The following is an 18,505-nucleotide window of genomic DNA, read 5'->3' as shown; positions in this document are numbered from 1 at the left end:
TCATTAAACTAACAGACTACGTCCATGATTATTTTGCCTCACAATTGCTACAGTGCCTGAGTCATAAGAAAGTAGATCGATAATAAGCCCCTTCTCTTTATAAATTATCCAACGAGCAAGGAACACACATGCTTTTTTGCCCTCCTATCAATGCTCAAGATTGAAGCATCTGAAATTGAGAACATGGCTCAGAACAGAATTTTACACTTACCGTAGTTAAATCTGGAAAAGGTAAAATCTAATTTCATTGTACTAGCTTTTGGAAAATCAGGCAGCTCCTACGATGTTAGTCTGTGGAACTACAAAAAAAATTGATGTTTAGTTTATTTACAAGTGCAAATATTACCTTGAACTTTCTTCTTCTCGGATTATTCTGGTAAACTCAGGCGTCATTGAAGTCTTGAATAAATCATGAGACTGTGGGAATGCTGGGGCTGTCGTGATTATATGTGTCGCTATTTCATAATTGAATGTTTTATGACACTTATCAGACAATTCACAGAAAAACTGTTTTCCAAGTGCAGATTAGAAAATGTATAATTTGTCCTAGATGACAAGGTGAGTGTCATTAAATATTGTTTTGTCAATGCAAAAAGTTCTCCTCTGGGCCAAGCAAGGACATCCCTTAGATGCACGTTCCTTACATTATTAAGATCTATATAAGGAACCTCAGCCCTATATGACAGGAAGCCATTGCACTGTTCAAAGGGGTTTCTGTTGAAATTGGCCAAAGAGATGGCATTATTTTAAATTATAGTAACAAATCTCACCATGCTAATTTTAGAGCACTTCAAGCTTCCCTCTGCCGACAAGCTTTTTGGAGACAGAAATTTAATTCTCCAGCAGGACTTGGCACCTGTCCACACTGCCAAAAGTACCAATACCTGGTTTAAAAACAACAGGATCACTGTGCTTGATTGGCAGCAAACTCATGTGACCTGAACTACAAAGAGAATCTATGGGATATTGTCAAGAGGAAGATGAGAGACACCAGTCCCAACAATGTAGATGAGCTGAAGGCTGCTATCAAAGCAACCTGGGCTTCCATAACCCCTCAGCAGTGCCACAGGCTGATCGCCTCCATGCCACGCCACATTGATGCAGTAATTGATGCAAAAGGAGCCCAACCAAATATTGAGTGCATTTACTGAACATACATTTCGGATTTTAAAATCATTTTTCAAGCTGGTGTTATAAAGTATTTTAATTTACTGAGATAATGACTTTTGAGTTTTCATTGGCTGAAATCCATAATCATCAACATTAACAGAAATAAACACTTGAAATAGATCACTCTGTTTGTAATGACACTATATAATATACGACTTTCACTTTTCGTATTGAAGAACTGAATTAAATTAGCTTTTTGATGATATTCTAATTTAGTGAGAAGCACTTGTATCATTTGAGATCTATAACCTTCTCAGTAGGACAATTGCAAAGAAAATTATTCAACCCCCGTTGCAAATTAGCATAGGTCTATTAGCAAAAATTACAAGTTTTTTGCTGGTTTCAAAAAACCAATCAGAACAGAACAATTAAAAAATCTCGATACGTAATAAATATAATAATGCGTAATAATGTGACAAGTGGTTTCTCCAAATTCAGCACAAAATATTTTTCCAACTGCTGCTGTCTCAAAATGATTCACCCCTTCATTACTCTCTTGACAACCCAAGAACATCAGTGAACTGGAGACCATTGCCCATGAGGAATAGGCCAAGATTGCTTAGTAATGCTGCCAGAAGCTGGTGTGCGGCTACACATCACGTCCACAGCAAGTCATAACAGCCAGAGGGGCCCTACTAAGTGCTAAAAACACTTGAAATGAAGTGGATCATAATTATGAAACTGCAGTAATCTGAAAAAGTGACATTTTGTGTTGCATTTGGAGAAACCAATTGTTACAGTAGTTGTTTTGAGCTATTTACATTGTTGTTGTTTTATTTTGCAAATTTTTCTAATAAACCCAATTTGCAGAAGAATTTTGATTGCAACTGTATATATTCCCTAAGGCTCTAAAAGCACCTCTAAACTCCATTTAAAACATTTCTGGGTTTAAAGTCACTTGGGACTTGTTGCTTTATATTGGAAATCTGACAGGTTTCATGTTGAGTAAACCTCTGCAATAGAACATTCTAGAAAGCAATTATTTCAAACATTTTGACACAAGGCTGCGGAATTGACAACATTTGGCCCCTTGAACACAGTGACAAGTTAATGGAATTTGATGCATCATTAAGTGCATATACACTCACTTCTTATTGTTTTGATTAGGGGCGGCATTGTCCATCTAATGACTGTGTGCGTGTCGATAATTATAGGCCTCTGCTGTGAGAAAGTCATGCCACTCCACGCAGCTTCGATAAAAGCCTTATTGCAAACTTGTTGCCCAAACGGAACACACAATGAAATATCTGTTCAGTTCTATGTAAATGTGTGCATCTATGAACTTCAGTGAATCCCTTGGCTACAAACTAGCATTTATAATTCATAAATTATTCCTCTATTTAATGCCTTTGTAATTCATTGTGATCATTTTGAAATGTGAGGGATGTAGAGTTGCAAAATGACAGCCGGCTGTTATTCAGCCGCAACAGCTGGTGCTATGTTGGGATAATTGGTGGTTGGTATAGATCTGTCTTCACTGAAGATGGATAATGTAGTTTGATATGTCTTTGGCCTTCAATTGACCAAACATTGTCATTGTTAATTTTTCAGGTGTCTGTTTGCGTTTGTCGTTGAATGTAAGTAGAGACTCACTGAGCTCAGATTAGCTTTGTCAGAAATTAAAGGGGGTTGTCCAGCGGATGAAAAATATTATTTAAAGGCCTCAGATTGGTAAAAGCATTAAAGAAGCCATGCTCATGCTCACCGATCCTTGCAGCTCTTTTCCCTATGCTTACCTGAACCCATTTAGCCTTTACTTTCTGGTCCCAACTTGGTACCCTGGGAATAACAGGAAATAACCATTTAACCAATCACCGGCTGAGGTGGCTCACTTCGGTGGCCAATAACTGAGCGGACACTTCCTAGCTATAAAGTAGAGACCAAAAGGAATTGGGCAAACAGAATGGGAGCTGCTGGTGATTGTCAAGAATCAGTAATGGATAAAACACAAGAACACAATAGGGTCTCGTCCTAATATAAACAAAACAAGAATGAGTAAGATACGCTCACCTTACAAGGTTGATTGAGACGCAACCACTGAAAAAAAACAGATGCTGCAGCTTCCATAAAAAGTATCGAGATTTTCAGGGAAATTGAAGTGATCTGCGCTTACGGGAAGCATGACATCCACAATCAGATATAGTATGATGGTTTATTATCAACACGTTTCAGAGTCACGCCGACTACTTTCTCAGGACAACCATACATAAGAGCCTATTATTAGCCTTTGAAACTTGTTAACAATAAATTATCATACTATATTCAATTGTGGATGTCATCCTTCCAGAAAGTACAGATCACTTCCATTTCCCTAGCAATCTCGTTCGAGAATCAGTATTGGTTTTTCTTCCGGGGACGTGAAAGAAGAATGGGCGAAATGCACGTTGGGGTGGGAGACATGTGGCACCTCAGGAGTCCGGATGCCACAGTGGCAATGCCTCCCTCACAGGGGGTGATGCCATGCCTGGAAGCAAGAAGGGATTCCCTTAGCAGGTACATCAGCATGCAACACTTTCCTGACTCCAAACCAGAAGGGGGAGCTCTAACACCTGTTTTAGGGGAGCTTCGTTGATAAGTTCTGGCCTGGAGGCAGGGTTAGTCAGTCAGTCAGACCTAGTCTGAGGAAGAGGAAGCAAGTGAGGAGAGCTGCAACTGAGCTCACCCCAGGATTGCAGCGACAAAGATTGGACACCGGATTCCATGGCTGCTTGTTAACTGCAGGCCCAGCAACTAAAATCGGAGGACCGGAGATTGCAGGTCTCCTGGGACCAACTGACACCTGAAGGCACAGCAGCAGATCAGAGCCCAGATTCATCACGAGGGAGTGATACCTGAACAGGCTCAAGCTGGCTGCCATGCAGGTAGTGTACCATTTAATGCATCAGGAACCCAGAGAACTGTGCAGCAGGGAGGCTTCCATCCCCACCTGGCTAGGGGGATTCCGAATTGCTTCCAGGCTGCCCGGATCTCCAATACCACCTGTTACCTGTGTTCTGGACTGCACCTTTGACCAGGAATTAAAGGTAAAGAAATTTGCAAACCTTGTGTCCTCTATCCTTTTCCGGCACCCTCAGTCCTGCACCCCAACATCTACCATCCCTCATAAACTGTACGGTAGCCCTGGGGCCCCGCTCCACCTGTGGGGAGCAGAACCATCCCAGCTGCATCAGCATCGGCCCCAGCAGACTCCCTAAACAGTGTTTAATAGCCGAATACTACAGGTGGTGTCACGAACAATCCCCTACAAACATTCCCTCATCCCTTTTATTGCACGGCCAGGGCCACGGACTGGATCACCGCTGCCATGACCACCCCTTTAAGAACCGTGCGACCCGGTTCCAAGTTCCCCACAACCCTAGAGGGTGTTGCAGAAGCAGCAGTCATCTAGCACTTGTCCTCTAACATGTAAAAAAGTCATATACTTTAAGTTCTTTATCATAGTCTGTACTTGCCAGGTTTTTTGTGATACTGGGTTAAAACTATTCCAATCCTTGCCAATGAATGTAGTTTGTGTAGCAAACCACTATGTGATTTCGGTTTACCCTTATCCACGTATACTTGCAGACATCACTATGCATGATCCTGTGGTTTGACACATCTATGATTTCGGCATCAAAAAGGTGTACTACTAGACAGACTTACAGTACTGTGCATTTTCTGTTCTGATTGCACTCACTTTATGCTGGCAACCATATTTTTTGTTGTTGTTTCCACAGGATAAATGATAGTCTTGTATGCATTTTTTTTACCATAATCATCTGATTATTTAATCTCTGGAAAGGATTTTATGTCCAATACACTTTTTCCGCTGTGTCTCCATGTTGACATGAGGCATCTTTTTAACTAATTTTATATTTCTTTGATTATTCTGTGTTGTAATTAAATAAAATTTATGTTTATTCTACGTATGGATACAGACACTCCTTTCCAGACTTGATCTGGGTTTTTGTGAATTTTTATTGTGTGCGGAGTGGGACCTGGTCAAGGTCTGATGGACTAGCATGTATACTCAACCAATGTCAATGGTAATCTTATCTCAGTCGGTACCAGTACTGCAGGGATGACAGTATATATGTAAGGACTCAGGTGGTCACTATGAAGCCTCATTGTAGCATCCATATAACAAATCCTTCTGATGCTCTAAGTTGGGTTCATTAGATCCATGTTCTGGCAGGAATATGTGGCTGTAATAAGGAAACTAGAATGCAGCTGCATTACAGCAATGGGAATAAGCCTTCATAGACGGTATTCTCAAAGTAGAAGTTGTCAATAGCAATTGATTGGTTGAATAATATAACACAACATAAGACATATGAAGATAAGAGAGAAGCCCAACATGTAGTCACAAGTTGATGAAACAAAAAGATACATGGATGTTGGTATAAAGAGAGTTTTTGGAGAACACTGCCAAACATGAAATAGAAATCAACAGATGAAATCATAGTTAGAACTTAGATAGGCTGCCCGAAAAATGCTTAAAAGTTACAAATGCTAAAAGTCAAGAAAAAATAGAAGAAAAATGTATCCACATTGATCTGTCGTAGCTCCATTCTGGTGTTTAGCCAGTCCTTGCTCATCTCCGATTCATGGTTGCATCTTGACACACCGGAAATGCTCACTATTTGAGTCAATGGCAGAGTCAGGTAACTCTTACTTAAGGGAGAGAATTGGACAAAGAATCATTGAATGGAGGTGGAGTAATAAAAATGATTATAGTTTTCTAAATTTTTGCCATTTGTTGCTTCTTGCTGTCTCCACAGATAATATCAGCATTCTGTTTCCTTGCTTCCTAGATGGCCTCTGTTGTGGCATGGGTAAGGCAGTGGTAAGTCTAATTAAACTTCCCCTGCAATTTCTGTGCTGTGAAGATGTGGTTTAAGCCTGTCACTGCACTACCTATGCGGCCATGGTGGCCATCTTGGAAGCCGTAAGATTGGAATGCTGATCTAAGAAGAGGAGGTAGCAGAGGCAAACTTTTCAGTCCCAGGTTAGAGAGTCCATTTAAGAGAAGAGATCATAGCTCGAGATGAGCAAATTTGATCAAGTCAGGGCTTATTTGGCAAGCTATAGCACTTACCAAATAAACTGCAGAGGGAACCCGGCTTCCTGGATTACTCCGGCTGTTCAGCTCTTTGGCTCCGCAGCTGCATGTGTCACGGCTGTGTGATAGTCACGACACATGTATGGAGAGTCTTCAATATTTTATTTCCCCCACTGTAAATAACCCACAAATTTGTTGGAATTCTGTTCTGTTGAATGATGAAATGTGGAAAGTGGAATATATTGGGCTCATGGATCACCAGCATGTCCGTAGGGGGAAGAATGACAAATATACTGTAAATTACACCCTGCTTACAGTGAAGCATGGCGGCAGATCAATAATGTTCTGGGGCTACTTTGCATCCTCTGGCACTGGAAACTTGCAGCATGTGGAGGGCAAAAAGAATTTAATCAAGTGTCAGGAAATCTTGGGAGAAAACGCTATGCCTTCTGTGAACCCCATTTAAATTATTTGGTGGGATTTGAAGATGATTGTTGCAGCATGTAAATCCCCATACATTACTAAACTGGAAGTCCATGAGAACTGCCCTATGATCCCTCAGAAATGCTGCTAGAAGCTGGTGTCTGGCTAAGCATCACATTAGCAGCAGTTCATAACAGTCAAAGGGTCTCTAAATAGTAAGATGCTTGTCATGATAAAAATAATTCTGAGACTGCAGTAGTCTGTAAAAATTACATTTTGTGCTGAATTTGCAGAAATCACTTTTTACTATTTACATTGTTCTTATTTGATTGTTTTATTATTAGCATCATAAAGTTTGTAAATGTAGATAATAAACCTAATTTGCAATGAGGTTTCAATAAGCTTTACATATACTGTATATATACACACATATACGGTACAAGTGTATATACCATATATATTTAAACACTGGTATATATGCACACACATATTATAAAGTAGATATGTTCATATTAATATTTCAGCTTGCTCTGTACTCAAAAAGACTTTAGTTCAGAGTCTCATAAATAGGTCTGAAGGAAGCTGGCAAATCGATTAGCAGTAATAATTTATTTGCTATGCCAGGCACAGCCCAACTGTGCTGATAAACTCAGTGAAGTGAAGCAGACAGCACTTACAAGATCCACAGTGAATAGATGCTGAACGGCTCAGTCTGAAATGATTGGATTTTTCTCTTTTTTTATACCTCTTATTTTATACTTTGCAACACATTCCTGCACATATACATATATATATATATATATATATATATATATATATATATACATACACTAGATGGTGGCCCGATTCTAACACATCGGGTATTCTAGAATATGTATGTAGTTTATTTATGAACATTTCAGAATAATGCAATGAATACACAGGATTCAGCCGGCTGGGCGCAACCAATTAGCAAAGCGTGGTTCAAATCCCGAGCCAATTCGCGGCCAGCCTGTGTCTGTTGCTAATTGTTCGTGGCCGGGCGCGACCAATCAGTGAAGCCAGAACTAGCTGCAGGTTTGTGAGGGCCCCATGCGAAAGAGTGTCACAGGCCGCATAGCATATAACCATATAACACAGCCCACGTAGTATATAGCACAGCCACGTAGTATATAGCACAGCCATGTAGTATATAGCACAGCTACATAGTATATAACACAGCCACATAGTATATAGCACAGCCATGTAGTACAGTATATTGCACAACCAAGTAGTATATAGCACAGCCATGTAGTATGTAGCATAGCCCACACAGTATATAACACTGGCCATGCAGTATATAGCACAGCCCACATAGTATATAGCACAGCCCACACAGTATATAACACAGCCCACACAGTATATAACACAGCCCGCATAGTATATAGCACAGCCCATGTAGTATATAGCACAGCCCACGCAGTATATAACACAGTCCAAGTAGTATATAACACAGCCATGTAGTATATAGCACAGCCACGTAGTATATTGCACAGCCACATAGTATATAGCGCAGATCACGTAGTATATAGCACAGTGACACAGTATATAATAGAGCCCACGCAGTATATAACACAGCCCACACAGTATATAACACAGCCACGTAGTATGTTGCACAACCACATAGTATATAGCACAGCCACATAGTATATAGCACAGCCCATGCAGTATATAACACAGCCCATGCAGTATATTGCACAGCACACATTGTTTATAGCACAGCCCACGCAGTATATCACAAAGCCCACGCAGTATATAACACAGCCCGCGTAGTATATAGCACAGCCCACGTAGTATAAAGCACAGCCCATGCAGTATATAACACAGCCCACATAGTATATGGCACAGCCCACGCAGTATATAACACAGCCCACGCAGTATATAGCACAGCCCACGTAGTATATAGCACAGCCAATGCAGTATATAACACAGCCCACGTAGTATATAACACAGCCACGTAGTATATAGCACAGCCACTTGGTATATACCACACCCCACGTAGTACATAGCACAGCGACATAGTATATAATACAGCCCACGCAGTATATAACATAACCCACACAGTATATAACACAGCCCACGTAGTATATAACACAGCCCACGTAGTATATAGCAATGTGGGCACCATATTAAAAAAAGAATTAAACTAAAAAACAGTGTAATGCAATCCGTTAACACTGCCATTATCCCTGTAAGTGTGACCAACTTTTTACTATTGATGCTGCCTGTGCAGCATCAATAGTAAAAACATATCATGTTAATAATAATAAACCAAAAAAATCATTATATTCTCACCTCCCTGCATCTGCGGCAGCATTTCCCGCTCCTCGCGATGCTCCGTTCCCAGTAATGCCTTGCGGCAATAACCCGTGATGATGTACTGGTCTCGAGAGACCGCTACGTCATCTGGGGTCATTGCCGCAATGCATTCTTGGGACCGGAGCATCGCGATGAGCGGGAAATGCTGCCGCAGACGCCAGAAGGTGAGAATATAATGATTTTTTTTTCTTTATTATATTTAATATTATATGTTTTTACTATTGATGCTGCATAGGCAGCATCAATAGTAAAAAGTTGGTCACACTTACAGGGTTAATGGCAGAGTTAACAGACTGCGTTACACCGCGTTATGCTGCGGTGTAACACAGTCCATTTAATGGACTGCAAAAACGCTATGTGGGCACTGACTGGAGGGGATTATGGAGGGGGAACTGACTGGAGGGAGTAGGGAGGGGCCAATTCACAGCCGGACTGTGCCTGTCGCTAATTGGTCGCGCCCAGCCGGCCACGACCAATCAGCGATGCGGAATTTCCGGGACAGACAGACAAACAGACGGAAGTGGACCTCAGACGATTATATATTCTAACGCATCGGGTATTCTAGAATATGCATTGTAGTATATAAAAGGGTGGTGGCCACTCTTGCACAGGGGCCCACCCGAGGATTCTCCTGTTCCCCTGTGGGCTAGTCCAAGCCTGGATGCAGATGTGAACAGAGTGTTAAGCAGGGGTCACACTTGCGAGTTCAATGTGAAAAACTCGCGCGAGTATCTCGCCTCAATACCCGGCACTGCTTCCGGCACTCGGGACCGGAGCGTGCAGCTACATGTATTTCTATGCAGCTGAACGCTCCATTCCCGACTGCCAGCATCAGTGTCGGGACTTGATGCGAGAGACTCATGCGAGTTTCTCACATTGAACTCGCAAGTGTGACCCCGGCCTTAGAGTAACTCTCTGTTACATCATTTTAATTTAATAGGTATATTTTGTCTGCCATTAACATGTAATATATTTATTTATGACTTGCATGGTTTTTTAAATTATTACAAGTGTTTTCTGCTTAGCTGCTGCCATTAGTGATGAGCGAGTATGCTCGTTATTCGGGTTTCTCCAAGCATGCTTTGGTGGTCTCCGAGTATTTTGGCATGCTCAAAGATTTAGTTTTTGTCGCTGCAGCTGCATGATTTGTGACTGCTTGACAGCTTGAATACATGTGGGTGTTCCCTAACAAACAGGCAACCCCCACATGTAGTCAAGCTGTCTAGCAGCCGCAAATCATGCAGCTGCAGCGACGAAAAATAAATCTCTGAGCACGCCAAAATACTCGGGGACCACCTGAGCGTGCTCAGAGAAACCCGAGTAACGAGCATACTCGCTCGTCACTAGTTGTGTGTAGTTGTCATTACTTGACCACAGGACAGAGCTCTTGGGACAGTGCGAAATACTGTAGCCTGCAAAATAATTATGACTATGGTTCATTTATTTGTTCTAACTTCAGCACAAACAGTGGATTAGGCATGGAATTTTTTTTTAAACTTTATTATTAGCTAAACTGGTCTTTTGTGTCTAGTTGCCTTTGCACTGGATTTAGCTTCATGCAATGAGTCTGATCTCTAGGGTAAGGCTACTTTCACACTGGCGTTTTTTTTAATACGACGCAATGCGTCGTTTAGGGGAAAAAACGCATCCTGCAAAGTTGTTTGCAGGATGCGTTTTTGCCCCATAGAGTTACATTACCGACGCATTGCGACGTATTGAAACACGTCGCAACTGTCGCAAGACGGTTGCGCCGTGTTGTGGCGGACCGCCGGGAGCAAAAAACGTTAAATGTAACGTTTTTTGCAGCCGACGGACCGCTTTTTCCGACCGCGCATGCGTGGCCGGAACTCCGCCCCCACCTCCCCGCACCTTACAATGGGGCAGCGGATGCCCCGGAGAAATGCATCTGCTGCACCCCTTGTGCGGCACAACAAACGCTAGCGTCAGAATCTCGGCCCGACGCAATGCGACGGGCCGAATCCGACGCTAGTGTGAAAGTAGAATAAGGGATAGAGATGGGCAATAGCAAGTAGTGTTTATACAGGCCAATACATCAAGATGTTATCTTAAATTTATTTTTTGACCTTTTTAACTTTTTTCCCTAATTTTTTTATATCACTATTTATATTAAAAAGAAAATCCTTGGAGTTTGCACAATAGTCACTAAACCAAAGATTAGGCAGGTATTGTTCAGTAGTTATCTCCCTATTATTAATGGCAGGATAACAATGGTAGGTAACATCTATACTGTGAGCCCTCATGGGCAGGGTCCTCTCTCCTCCCGTACCAGTTGTGACCTGTGTTGTTTAAGATTACTGTACTTGTTTTTATTATGTATACCCCTCCTCACATGTAAAGCACCATGGAATAAATGGCGCTATAATAATAATAATATTAATAATACAAGGGCAAGTGAGTGCACATCATTTGACTTGCATCGTTAAATGAACACCAGTCAGCTAACTCGTTTCCTCATAGGTGGTCGTTTAGTAGCAAGATTACGTGCACAGAACTGTCAGTAATATCATGTTTTCCCCAAAATAAGACAGGGTCTTATATTATTTTTTGCTCCGAAAGATGGGTTAGGTCTTATTTTTTTCCATGAACATCAATCCACATTTATTTTTTAACAAAAATTCAATATTTATTCAAATACAATCCTGTCATCACATACACATGTATATACACACACTGCACATACTAGTTTTATACACACACTGCTTATACACGTTTATACACACACTGCACATATGGTACTTAAAGGGACATAGAGGCGGGGTTTTTGGGTGTTTGATTCACCCTTTCCTTACCCGCTGGCTGCATGCTGGCTGCAATATTGGATTGAAGTTCATTCTCTGTCCTCCATAGTACACGCCTGCACAAGGCAAGATTGTCTTGTGCAGGCATATACTACGGAGGACAGAGAATGAACTTCAATCCAATATTGCAGCCAGCATGCAGCCAGCGGGTAAGGAAAGGGTGAATCAAACCCCTGATAACCCCGCCTCTATGGCTGAAGATTGTTCCCTCCAAATTCAGGTGACAGAGTCCCTTTAAGGATAGCACCATGAATGGATCCATTATTCACAATAGATGATGGTCACAGCTTACCTCCTCCTCCTCCTCTCTGCACAGAATACAGAGCATGCATATAAAACTTCCCTTTAAAAATCAATGTGTGAGATCCTGTCAATTGCGGTATGGCCCAGGTGCCTATGGAAAAGCATACCTGAACATGCTGTTATCTGCAGTTAAGACAACATGTTCGCCTCCATTATCAAATAAATAAAATAAAATAAAAATAATACAATAAAAACAATAAAAATAGATTAGAAAAATGAATATGCAATATATGCATTTGATTAATTAAATACTGTAGGTGATAAATTCCCTTTCAATGAAACTTCTCTTTATCCAAGTCTCTATCAGATACACTTAATGTTAGCTATTCTTTACTATTTCCTGGTCTAATGGGTGGAGTAGGAACATCTGGAAAAGAAAACATTTTTTTCGAGGCACTGATTTGATTTTATGAGAGGATAAATAAGCATCAAGTAAATTGTAAGAAAGGAATAAGATTTGATGATAGCTGCCACTGAGTAGCACACAATACCCAGGCAGGAAGGAAGATGAGGACATGGCTTAATGTAAGAAAGGAAAATAACATTAAAACAAACATGGGAGATCCTGACAAAACTCTTGTTTTTCAGGGAATTAAAGTAAACAAGAACTACAGGAACAATATGGAAAGTTCCATCCTGAAAGAAGAATCCAAAGAAAATCCTAATGGCATTGTGTATTACAGATTGGTGGATTGGCTTCTTCCTGAAGGACAACATTTTAAGAATCTAAACCTTCTTTATATCCATTGTGCTAAATCTTATCCATGCTGGTTTGCCAGTGCTTTTTACAATATGAGATATGCAAAATACAACTCTCAGCATATGTGGTACCCCAGGAGTCCAGTTGCTACAGTGGCATTGCCTCCCTCACAGGGGGTGAAGTCATGCCTGGAAGTATGGAGGGGTCCCCTTACCAGGTAATACCAGCATACAACACCTTCCTGACTCCAGACCAGAACGGGGAGCTCTAACACCCGGTTTCAGGGGAGCTTCCCTATAAGTTCTGGCCTGGAGGCGGAGTTAGAGACTGAGTCCGAGAGGGAGAGGAGAGCAGGCAAGTCGAGGAGAACTTCATTTCAGCCTTCTTTTCTGCTCGCTTTCTACATTTGAACATGAACAAAACAGAATTCATCATCTTTCCCCCATCTCACTCTACCCCTCCACCAGACCTATCCATCAATGTCAATGGCTGCTCACTATCCCCAGTCCCACATGCCCGGTGCCTCGGGGTGATCCTCGACTCTGCCCTCTCTTTCAAGCCACATATCCAAGCCCTTGCCTCCTCCTGTCGTCTCAAACTCAAAAATATTTCCCGGATCCGTGCTTTCCTTGACCGCAACACTGCAAAAACGCTAGTGCATGCCCTTATCATCTCCCGCCTCGACTACTGCAACCTCCTACTCTCTGGACTCCCCTCTAGCACTCTGGCACCACTCCAATCCATCCTACACTCTTCTGCCCGACTAATCCACCTGTCCCCCCGCTATTCCCCAGCCTCTCCCCTGTGTCAAGCCCTTCACTGGCTTCCTATCGCCCAGAGACTCCAGTTCAAAACCCTCACACTGACATACAAAGCCATCCACAACCTGTCTCCTCCATACATCTGTGACATGGTCTCTCGGTACCTACCTACACGCAACCTCCGATCCTCCCAAGACCTCCTTCTCTACTCCCCTCTCATCTCTTCTTCCCATAACCGCATCCAAGACTTCTCCCGTGCTTCCCCCATACTCTGGTACTCTCTACCCCAACACATCAGACTTGCGCCTACCATAGAAACCTTCAAAAAGAACCTGAAGACTCATCTCTTCCGACAAGCCTACAGCCTGCAGTGATCCTCAACCTACTGAACAGCCGCACAGCCAGCTCTTCCCTCTCCTAGTGTATCCTCACCCACCCCCTGCAGACTGTGAGCCCTCGCGGGCAGGGTCCTCCCTCCTTATGTACTCGTGTGCCTTGTTATCTGCTCATGTTTAATGTATTTGTCTATATTTGCCCCATATTCACATGTAAAGCGCCATGGAATAAATGGCGCTATAAAAATGTATAATAATAATAATAATAACCTGGGGAGTGGAGCTGTAGCCAGGCTCACCCTAGAACAGAGCACTAACAAAGAGGACGCTAGAGTCCTTGGCTGTGTGGGTGCTGTACTCCTCGACAGCCGAATCTGGAGGGCAAGGAACTGCAAGCTCCCTGGCCACACTGAACGCCTGGAGGTACCGCAGCAGACCAAGAGCCAGGGCTGCCAGTGAAAAGGCATTGCCCGTGATAGGCCCATGTTGTCTGCCATACAGGTTAGAAGCAACATGCAGGAGAGGAACTTGAACAGAGCTTAAAGCAGCAAGGACCTAATAGAATAGCACAGTAGGAAGGCCTCCAAACCCACCTGGCTAGGTGAACCCTAAGTTGCTTCCAGGCTGCCTGGACCCCATCATTACCTGTCACCCATGCCCCAGAATGCACCTGCACCTAACAAGTAAAGGTAAAAGAATCTGCAATCCTTGTGTCCTCCAGTCATTTCCTGCACCCTCAGTCCTTTACCCCATTGTCCACGATCCAACTATATCAGTAGCCCTGGGGCCCCGCTCCACCTGTGGGGAGCAGAACCATCCCAGCTACATCACCATCGGTCCCAGTGGTCCCCTTAAGCAGCGTCGGCCATCCATTGCTGAACACCACAGGTGGAATCACGAACTAACTCCCTATAGACTCTGTTTCCCTTCATTTCATTAATTTTATTGGACGCCTGGGACCATGGACCGGGTCACTGCTGCCGTGACCACCCCCTTAAGAACCGTCGGACCCGAGTACCCCATGGCCCTAGAGGGCGCTCCATAAATGCCAAATTGATATTTTGTTTGAATAAATTTACATTTTATTTGCTCTCCTTTTTTATGTTCAGACATTATTATTTATTATTATACACTCCCTGACAGAAGTTATGTTGCTTATCCATGTTATGTAAATAAAAGCTTATAATCTGACGTTAAATTCATCCATTGGTTGTATAAATGATTCCTTTGAAAGCTGAAACCCTCCGAAATGTGGTTTAGGTTAAGAAAATAAATTGGTATCAATGCAGAAATATTGATCAGTTAATGGACACAGAATGGTCAGATTTTGGCAAGACAAATGTTTTGTCGCCTGGTCATATAATGCACCCAATCCTAGTTTACATCCTCACCTGTGGTCAGTAAATGATCAGTTAATTAATATGTGTGTGTATAAAAAGAAACCCAGCACCGCAGACCTTCACTTGAACTGCAACTTAAGCTCTGACAACATGCCGAATATCCACCCTGCACCCAAAAACTGGATTATCAAGAGGTTGAAGACCAGATCCACTGCAGAGGTGGCTGGTACCTTTAATGCTACTCAGCGTCAAGCACAAAGAATTAAAAAAAGGTTTGAAGACACTGGAGATGTGTTTGACAAACTCAGGTCCGGCAGACCCCGCAAGACAACTGCTCAAGAGGAACGTTTGTTGGTTAGAAAATCCAAAGCAAGCCCCTCTTCCACTGCAGCAGAGCTCCAACAGGCCTGGTCACCTCAAGTCCCTGTGTCAACTAGAACAGTTTGTAGGATTCTGTCTTGAAATGGCTTCCATGGTCAAATCAGTGCCCAGAAGCCAGCACTAAACAAAAGGCAAACAAAAAACCGTGTGGCATTTGCAAAGTCCCACAGCCTGCTAAACAGATGGATGCTGAAAAAAGTGGCAGTAGTTGGATTTCTCTTATGAATCTTCAGTAGAATTACACCACAGCCACCTCAAATACTGCAGGAGACCTATTGGAGCCTGTATGGATCCAAATACACCCAGAAAACAGTTACATTTGGTGGTGGAAAGATCATGTTCTGGGGTTACATTCAGTATGGAGGTGTGCGAAACATTTGCAAGGTGGAAGGCAATATCAAAAGCCTAAAATATCAAGAAGTATTAGCTACCTCTTATATTCCAAATCATAAAAGGGGTCAAACTCTGCAGCAGGATGGTGCTCCATCTCATACATCCATCTCTACAACAAAGTTCCTCCAGGCAAAAAAGATCAAGGTGCTCAAGGACTGGCCAGCCCAGTCACCAGACGTGAACATCTTTGAGCATGTTTGGGGTAGGATGAAAGAGGAAGCTTGGAAGACAAAATCAAAGAATCTAGATGAACTCTGGGAGGCATGTAAGACTGCATTCTTTGCTATTCCTGATGACTTCATTAATAAATTGTATGAATCATTGTTGAATCACATGGATGCAGTCCTTCAAGCTCATAAGAGTCACACAAAATATTAAATATGACTCTAATAGCACCACAACTTCATTCACCAATGTTATACAACATATATTTGTATTTTAAGTTAATTATTTGTTTGAATATCACATTACCTTCTGTGGGCGACAAAACTTTTGTCTTGCCAAAATCTGACCATTTTGTGTCCATTAACTGATCAATACTTCTGCATTGATGTCAATTTATTTTCTTAACCTAAACCACATTTCGGAGGGTTTCAGCTTTCAAAAGAATAATTTATACAACCAATGGATGAATTTAACGTCAGGTTATAAGCTTTTATTTACATAACATGTACAAGCGACATACCGTATATACTCGAGTATAAGCCAAGATTTTCAGCCCATTTTTTTGTGCTGAAAGTCCCCCTCTCAGCTTATACTCAAGTCACTAGAACAGAAGAAAAGTTTGGCACTCACCCTTGTAAGCTGTAGAATTCGTGTTCTTTTATTTGGAAAGTGACAAAAATTTTTTTTAATACATCCGTTAAGACATCAGGTCAGATACAAGGGTGCGGGAGTGGAGAAAGGACTTTCTCCACTCTCGCACCCTTGTATCTGACCTGATGTCTTAACAGATGTATTAAAAAATTTTTTTGTCACTTTCCAAATAAAAGAACACGAATTCTACAGCTTACAAGGGTGAGTGCCGCACTTTTCTTCTGTTCTAGTGGACTGTTTTGGCTGTATGCTTTCAGTGCAGAGCACCATATGCCCAGCTTATTCGTGACACCTGCACATATGTTCGGTTTTAAGATAGAGTCCTAAGTCCTTATGCAGATATACTCTTCTAGTGCCGTCCCTTTCTATATTTCTGTTTTACCTTGGGATTATACTCAAGTCATACCCAGGGGTCGACAGGGGAGGGGAAGCGGGGGCTGTCTAATTATACTCACCTGCTCCTTGCGCGGTCCCTGCAGGCCCCAGGCTCCCCGGCACCCCAGCTTCTTCCTGTATTGAGCGGTCACCTGGTACCACTCATTACAGTAATGAATATGCGGCTCCACCTCCCATAGGGGTGGACCCGCCAATTCATTACTGTAATGAGCGGTAACGGTGACCGCTCCTTACAGGGAGGAGCTGCGGCACCGAGGAAGCAGGGACTGTACAGCTCCAGAAGCAAGTGAGTATAATGGGGAGGGGAGCACAGCGCTGCGTGATATTCACCGGGTGCCGCTCCGTCTTCAGCATCTTCTGCAGTGACGCTCAGGTCAGAAGGCGCGATGATGTGGTTAGTGCGCGCCCTCTGCCTGAACGTCAGTGCAGAAGACGCTGAGGACGGAGCGGCACCGGAACAAAGTCAGGTGAATATTGAAAGTGCCTGGGGCCTGAGCGACAAAGAAGTATGTGATTTTTTTTTGTTGCAGCAACAGCAAATGGGGCAAGTGTCTGTATGGAGCATCTTATGGGGCCATAACGTTTGTGCAGCACTATTATTATTATTTATTTATATAGCACCATTAATTCCATGGTGCTGTACATGAGAAGGGGTTACATCAAAATACAAATATCACTTACAGTAAACAAAACTAACAATGATAGACTGGTACAGAGGGAAGAGGACCCTGCCCTTGCGGGCTTACATTCTACAGGATTATGGGGAAGGAGACTGTAGGTCGGGGGTTGCAGTAGCTCCAATGGTGTTGAGGTGGCCATGTGGTCTATACAGGCTGTAAGCTTCCTTGAAGAGGTGGGTTTTCAGTTTTCTTTTGAAGGATCTAAAAGTAGTGGATAACCGGTTGTGTTGGGGCACTGAATTCCAGAGGATGGGTGATATTCGGGAGAAGTCTTGGAGGCGATTGAGTGAGGAGCGAATAAGCGTGGAGGAGGTCTTGGGAGGACCAGAGATTACGTGAGGGAAGATATTGAGAGATTAGTGTGGAAATATACGGAGGAGAAAGGTTATGGATTGCTTTTTAGGTCAGTGTTAGTAATTTAAACTGGATACGCTGGGAAATTGGGAGCCAGTAAAGGGATTTGCAAAGAGGTGAAGCAGGAGTGTAGCGAGGAGAGAGATTAATTAGTCGGGCAGCAGAGTTAAGGATAGACTGGAGGGGTGCGAGAGTGTTAGAAGGTAGGCCACAGAGGAGTGGGTTGAGGAAAGGACGGATTCTGGAAATATTTTTG

Source organism: Ranitomeya imitator, chromosome 6, assembly GCF_032444005.1.
Source record: "Ranitomeya imitator isolate aRanImi1 chromosome 6, aRanImi1.pri, whole genome shotgun sequence".
NCBI lineage: Eukaryota > Metazoa > Chordata > Amphibia > Anura > Dendrobatidae > Ranitomeya > Ranitomeya imitator.
This window is presented reverse-complemented; position numbering follows the sequence as displayed.